The sequence below is a fragment of the Tenrec ecaudatus genome, chromosome X (genome assembly GCF_050624435.1).
Source record: "Tenrec ecaudatus isolate mTenEca1 chromosome X, mTenEca1.hap1, whole genome shotgun sequence".
NCBI classification, from domain to species: Eukaryota; Metazoa; Chordata; class Mammalia; order Afrosoricida; family Tenrecidae; genus Tenrec; species Tenrec ecaudatus.
In genome coordinates, this window is record NC_134548.1 from 86,975,173 (window position 1) to 86,983,036 (window position 7,864).

At 41.7% G+C, this 7,864-nt stretch overlaps 1 pseudogene; it reads right to left on the minus strand.

Annotated features, from left to right (window-relative positions):
• Window positions 1-494: 494 nt before the first annotated feature.
• On the minus strand, window positions 495-4,891 carry LOC142433496 (tubulin alpha-8 chain pseudogene; annotated as a pseudogene).
• Window positions 4,892-7,864: the final 2,973 nt, after the last annotated feature.

The following is a 7,864-nucleotide window of genomic DNA, read 5'->3' on the forward strand; positions in this document are numbered from 1 at the left end:
TAGTGTGGATTAGGAGGTTGACCAAATTCAGAGGCTGAAGTGGCTATTCTGTTGGACAGTGAAGCAGCAAGCATTCTAGTTCAGCTGAAACAGGAATTCAAGCCCAGAATCACGATTCCTTGAATGACATTCATTGAGGCAAAGATTGGATAGTCAGAAGAAGGGGTTAGACAGGGATTGGTGGACAAATATGTATGATTATACAATTGGTTAAGGACACATAGCTGCATGTACCTGCTCTTTAGTTAATTGCAGGATAGTCACAGGACAAGAACATGGTTTCTGAAAATCTACTTTTATATTATTTTCTCAAGCATAACAATTCTAGGGTCCCCTGCAAAGACTGATTGATAATGCTCTATTTTGAGAGCTTTCGGGCATAGGCTATTGCATTCTACATCTGTTTGACCATAGAAGAACGAACTGTCGAGGATTGATCATGGTATCTTTCATCTGCGTGGCCACAGAGAAGATATTTCTTTTATGGTTTTTAGTTAGGGTAGAGACACCTTGTTAGAACAGGCATTCACATCCTTGGGCTCCACATCCCCCAGGTAGAGCAGACAGGAGGCTTTGTGTTTCCCATGTCTCCGGTCACACTTCACCATCTGACTGTTGGGTTCCAAGCAGGACCTGGGGATCTCGGCCACAGAGAGCTGTTCATGATAGGCTTCTGGGCAGTTGATCATGGCATAGGTGAGCAGGGGAAAGTGGATGCGGGGTTAGGGAACCACGTTGGTCTGGAACACAGTGAGGTCCACATTGAGGGCCCCATCGAAGAGGAGAGAGGTAGTGATGGAGGACACGATCTGGCTGAAGAGGCGGTTGACGTGGGTGTAGGTCGGGCGCTTGACGTCAAGGTTCCGGCGACAGATGTCATAGATGGCTTTGTTGATCACCATGATTCCACAATCGGAATGCTCCAGTGTGGGTTGGCTTGTCAGGATGGGGTTGTCGGGCTTCATCACTGCAGTGAACACCTGAGGCGCTGGGTAGATGGCAAACTCTAGCTTGGACTTCTTGCTGTAATCCATGGAAAGGGTCTCCATCAGCAAAGAAGTGAAGCCTGAGCCCGAGCCCGTGCCCCCACCTGAACTGTGGAAGATCAGGAAGCCCTGCAAGCCCGACCAGGTATCTGTCAGCTTCCGTCTGCGGTCCAGAACAATGTCGATGCTCTTTTGCCCCCCGCGTAATGGCCCCGGGCATAGTTGTTAGCTGGATCTTCCTTGCCTGTGATCGGCTATTCTGGATGGAAGAGCCGGTGGTAGGTTCCTGCCCGAACCTCATCCACAACGCTCGGCTCCAAGTCCACGATGATGGAACCAGGGTCCATCTTTGCCATTACTCCTTTCGCAGAAAAAAGTGGTGAAAGACTCATCATCGTTGACCTTGCTGGTGCCATCCGCCTGGATGCCCTGTTCCAGACAGAAGAGCTCCCAGCAGCCATTGCCAACCTGGACTCCTGCTTCGCCCACATGGACTGAAATGCATTCCCGCAACGCGACTGCTTTCCCGCCCCAACCGCTCCAGCCTGTGCTGTAGTAGGTTGTAATTTTTTGACAATCGTAGTGCCAACAGATGGCACTCGTTAAAATAAAAAAATTCAATTTGCTCAGAAAAAATGGTTTGTTTTCTCTTAGCCAAAGTTTCTGCCAGTAGATGGCAGTGTTGGGGCAAAATCAAATTATGGTGAGACATGAGGTGGTTTTAACTAGAGACCTTCACATTCTAATAGACTGCGCAGAAAATTACCTCTGTACATTAAAACTATCCACCCAACTCTGTCCATTAAGGTTCTAAAGAATCACTAATAACTGCATGTCAAGTTGACTGCCTGAGAAAGTCATGGTTCCCTTAGTGGATACATATGTATGTCACTGGTACACTGGTGGGAGGTCAAGCTTAATCTTCAAACATAGCATTCCCCATCTTCCCAAGGAAGATGTTCCTTAATACACAGCCTGTGCATTTCCCATAATTAGATCTGAGGGTGTAGTGATCACACGGTAGGCTGCTACCATAAACTCAGTGGTTTGAAACTAGCTGTCGATGGGAGAAGACGGGGCTTTCTATTCCCTTAAAGAGTTAGTCTTGGGAATTCACAGAGGCAGTTCTACCTTGTACTGTACAGCCACAGTGAGTAGGCCGTTACCCGATGGCAGTGGGTTTTGAGTATTAGAAAATTGCAAAAAGTTAAACTGCTTTAACAATTATAGGCCACTAGATGTCAGTCAGTACAGTGGACCCTCACTTGTCTTTACAGTGATGACCAGACAGGCTGAAAAGGGAATGTGAAAAAGGAAATGGACTTGACAATGAATTTGTACTTTGATACTACACTGGAGAGTAGCCTAAAGGATAAAAAGTGATCAATTTGAACTTTGAAAAGGGCTTCAAACACAAGAGTATGGAAGATCACTGTTTCCAGAGGACTCACCTGGTTCTTCTTCTGAGTGCCAGAGAGGTAACTGGAGCATAAATAACTATTGGATTTAATATGATTAAATCCCATAACTGATGCGTTCAGCAATGACGTATCTGGAAATCAGATGACTATTACATGTAAATGTCCCAAAATGAACACACACTCTCTTTAAAAGTATTCTTAAGAAAAAAGTGTATTGGAAAGTACAGCAATATTCCATATTGGGAAGACATTAAAATTCACAGAGCAAGTATGGCCATTCCATTGAATAATGAAGAATCATACTTTCCAGTATAATTGAAGCAAGGGCCCAAGGCAGAAAATTTTAATCAACTGAAAGCCTAAGAGCTAGAGTTTATCTAAGATTTGGGGATACCATGTTGGATTCCATGATTGGTTAAGGGTATGAAACTATCAGTGAATATATTATTAATTTAAATACAGGATGCTTACACAACAACAGCAGGGCAGATTTTTCATGGAACTTCCCATTACAATTTTTCTCAAGCACTTCTGTTTCTGGAAGCCCATTGTAAAGAGTTTTATTGAAATTTATTCAGTGTCTGATAAACATGCCATATACCGCAGAACGGTGGTAACTGTTGATGAGGTGCATTAGACAGGAATAGAGCCAGGTCCCTTCAGAGAAGACAAGCATATCTACTATTAAATCCTTGTCTCTGTAATTTAAGATTTACAAGAAAAGTAAAACATTCTGCCATCCAGGGGATTTTGACTCATAGAGACCCTATATAACTTATCTGCAGCTTTATAGTTTTGTATGGGAGCAGTTTCAGCATTCTCCCTCAGATATCTGGTGGGTTTAAACTGCCAACCTTGTGGGTAACAGTCCAGCCATATGGGCGCAAGTCTCATAGAACTTAGCCGAGTTCAACAGAATAATTGAATATTCTATAGAAATATCAATTTTCTTTCCCCTAGAAAGGTTTAGGAGGAAGTGAATGGTGATCTGGTTACATGCTTCTGTTAGGTGCCATGGAGTCGACTCTGAGCCGTAGCGGCCACATACACAAGAGAACGAAACTGCACAGTCTGTGTCATCCTCACAATCATTCCCAGGCCTGAGCTCATGGATGCAGCCACAGTGTCAATCCTTCTTGCTGAGGGCCTCCTCCTTTTTGCTGTCCTTCCACTTTACCAAACAGGATATCCTTCCCCAGGGTCTGATCGCTCCTCACAATATGTCCAAAAACATGTAAGACAACGTTTTGACATCCTTGAATCTAAGGAACACTTGGACCTTTTACCACTACCGATCAGTTTGCCCTTTTAGCAGTCAATGGTAATTACAATGTTCTTCTCCAGCACCACAATTCAAATGCACCTATTTTCTATGAACGTCCCAAATAAGAACACTGAATAAGGATCCTACTTTCACATGCAATGGAGAAGGCTTTTGCTTGGGTCAGGAGCGCCTTAATCCTCCAAGCAACCCCCTTACTCTTCAATACCCTAAAGAGGTCTTGTGCAGCAGCTTTACCTAATACAATACATCTTTCATCTCCCCACTGCTGCTTCCATGAGCATTGATTGTGGGACCAAAGAAGACAAAATTCTTGACTATGTCAACGTCTTCTCCCTTTATCATGATGTTATCTGTTGGGTCGTTTGTGAGAATGTTGGTCTTCTTTACATTGAATTTTAATCCACACTGAAGGCTGTAGTCCTTTATTTTCCTCAGAAAGTGCTTCAATTCTTCCTCATTTTCAGGAGGTAAGGTTGTGTCACCTGCATACCACAGGTTTTTAGTAAGCCTTCCTCCAATTCTTCTTCATACAGTACAGCTTCTGTAATGATTCTCTCGGCATACAGATAGAACAAGTGTGGTGAGAGGATACAACCCTGACCTATACCTGTCCTGATTTTGAACCATGCAGTGTTCTGTTTGAACAAGTGTCTCGAGTCATATACAAGTTCTAAATTAGCAGAGCGGAGTGTCCTGGAATTGCCATTCTTCTCAAGGTTATCCACAAAGCATTATGATCCACACAGTTGAATGCCTTTGCATTCAGTGAAGCACAAGTAAACATCTCTCTAGTATTCTCTTTTCTGAGCCAAGAAGCATTTGATTTCAACAACAATATGCCTTGTCTGACATCCTCTTTTGAATCTATTTCAATCTTCGGCATTTCTCCATCAATGCACTGCTGCAACTGTTGTTAGATGATGTTAAGCAAAATTTTACGTGCATGCCATATCAATAAGATTATTCTGTAGTTTGAGCATTCTGTTGGTTCGCCTTCCTTTGCAAGGGGAACAAATATGCATCTCTTCCAGTCAGTTGGCCAAATAGCTGTCTTCCAAATTTCCTGACAGAGAACAAGTGAGTGCTCCAAGTGCTTCTTCAGTTTGCTGAAACATTTCAATGGGTTTTCCATCCATTCCTGAAGCCTTGGTTTTGGCGAATGCTTCCAGTGTCGCTTGAACTTCTTCTTTCAGCACCATTGGTTCTTGATCTTGTGTTACCTCCTGAAATGATGGAATACCAACGAGCTCCTTTTGTACAGTGACTGTGCATTCTTTCCATTTCCTCTTGATGCTTCGTTCAGTATTTTGCCTGTAGAAATTTTTAAAATGGCACGCCAACGATTGGATTTTTCTTGAGTTCTTTCAGTTTCATATATGCTGAAATTTTTCCCTTTTGGTTTTCTTATTCTAGATTCTTGCACATTTTGTTTTATTTGACTTTGTCTTCTCAAAGCGACCTTTGAAATTTTCTATTTGCCTCCTTGGCCTCATCATTTCTTCAATTTGCTCTAGCTACTCTGCAACTAAGAGCACTTTTCAGAGTCTCTTCTGACATCCACTTTAGTCTTTTCTTTCTTTGCTGTCTTTTTATATGGTTATAGAAAAGAATGCTTTAGCATGGTGGGTGAGGGGTAAATAAAAATGGTTGTTCCTAATTTGGCAGAAGTTCAGCCTTACTTGGAGAATTTTCTGTGAGTCAGCATTGGTTGTTTTTGGTTTGGATGTCCAAAGGTCACAATGAGGGCATTTAGTCTTTACTGTGCATGTTAGGTGTGCTGAATCTTATCTCAGCCAATTCTGCAACCCAGCTGCCCCCGTTTCTTAATTAAGCAAGAAGCTGGCTATTTGCCTAATATGGTAGAGAGTCATTGGATATATCCCACATCATTAAGTTACAGACAAGTCACTACTAAATGACACTATAATCCTAAGCATAGAGGCTAGGATATGCAGTAGATCACAAAATGTAGGATTATGGTTAGAAGGACCATATTTATGTAGATCACTGCATTGTAGACATTACTTGACTCAAAGTAATTTTGATCTATCACTGACAGAAGCCACATCATATCGTATTTTTAATATGTGAACAATTTGGAAGCACAGCTTGCAAAATTATAAAAAAGGATTTAGGAGACATGATGAATTTCAAATAGATTATTTTAAATTTAAAAATGTTTTGTACATGTACTTGATTAGCTTTTTAAGTTAAACTGTCCACATAGTTATATACAAAAAATGTATATTTAGACACCAAGTGTCTGTCAAAAAGAGAGTTCTCAAGAAGTTATATGATAAAGTTATGTTCACATCTCCACGTAAAAGAATATAATGTATAAATATGATTGGGACATGATTTGACCATCTCATACCCCATATTAGAAACCCATAATTTTAATGTACTCTGTTAAAAAAAGAGTTGCCTGATCCTTAACACTAGTGGATGGAGAAGTATACTTTTTTTAACCCAACATAACTTAGCATACTTGGTTACCCTGTTGTAACCAGTAATTTGGAATTGGTTTGCCATTTGACTTTAGGACTGTAAAACTACATTCCTTAAATAAAGGACAGAATAATAACACCCTTTATGATGCTTTTGAAATGATTAAACATAACCATGGGCATTATAACATCCATTCAGGCAGAGTTTGAACACATAAATTATACATACATGATACCAACCCCCATAAAGCCCATTATATTAAAAAACCAAAGTATATGTTTTGTAATCATAAATGGCACTGCTCTGTGTGGACCTCAAAGCATTATTGTTGTATTATTATGTTAAAATGTTTCTGTCTCTGGACGTGTTCCTTTGATGTTTGTTGTACATCAAATGGTACCCTACATTCTACAGACTAAGACAAGCATATGCCTAACTGAAGTTAGATACAATGGTTTCCTACCTGTCCAAACTTAAATACAGGTTCAGTTTGAAGACACATTTAGGAAAGGATATTATTTGTAATCCAGGGACTGCATGTAGATCTAGATCTAGTTAGATATGGTGTTTGCACAGTGTTTAAACCTGTAATGCCATATTTCACAGAACATACCGCCAGTGTCAATGGATGCCGAACTAGGATTAATTGTACATCCATTCCTCATTTATCGACATCATTAGGTCCCAAGGCCCAGGTTGTTGGACAAAGTCAGCATTATGCCCAAGTTGGGTTTTGTCCTTATCTTTAGTGCCCATGCACACACCGACCCACCCACCCACATTCTTACCCACGTACCTTCCAAACCCTACTCAGCGTGCTCACTAAACTTCACGCAACCCAGGTACATCTGTGTGTGTGTGTGTGTGTGTATGTGTGTGTGTGTGTGTGATGGTGGGCATTCCCTCTCCACCATGCCTTCCTACTACTGTGTAATTTGTAAGGGCTGGTGTTGGCGGAGGTGGTCCTCAGATATTGTCTGCCAATTGTTCTGTGCCCTGGCTTCACTCTCACAGCCCCACACGGCCACCTTTAGGCACTCACCTGCCCTCTCCCTGTCTGCATAATGAGGTCATATCATCTCACCATTGGCCTGTATCCTCTTAGTCTGACCAGGGCGTCATGGAAGAACTAGAGAGGGCATTCTGTGGCTGGTTGTCTATAGTCCCTCATGTGGCATGGCTGTCACTGAGGCCCCTGGCTTATTTGGGGTACCCTCTGGATGGTGCCCCAGTCCTACTGGCATCCTCATACAGGGTCCTGTCCATTTGGAGGATCTCCCTGAGAACGTTTTCAAAGTTGGAACTTTGAAATAGCAGTGAGGCATATATATGAGTTGGTAACCCCCCAAAATGGAATTGTATTGGATGGAGTAGAGCTTTCTGAGTATGAATTTTTCCCACTAGGATACCATCAAGCAAATCACTCTGAGTTAGGGCATGCAGTGACATTGCCTGGGAAGGTTCTCTCTGGTCACAGTGAATTTTTTTTTCTTATAAAAGCAGTTGCACTCAAACATTTTTTTTGTAAATAGCTGATTTAAGTGGCTATGAAATTTTGTTTCATGCTTGGGAAAAATGCTGCAGAAACTGTTGTGATGTTGAACACAGCGTATAAGGTCAGTGCTATGGGAAAAACTCAAGTTTATGAGTGGCTTTCTTGTTTCAAAAAAGGTGAAATGGCAGTTGATGACAGAGCTCCTTCTGAAGGTCTGTCAACTTCCCGA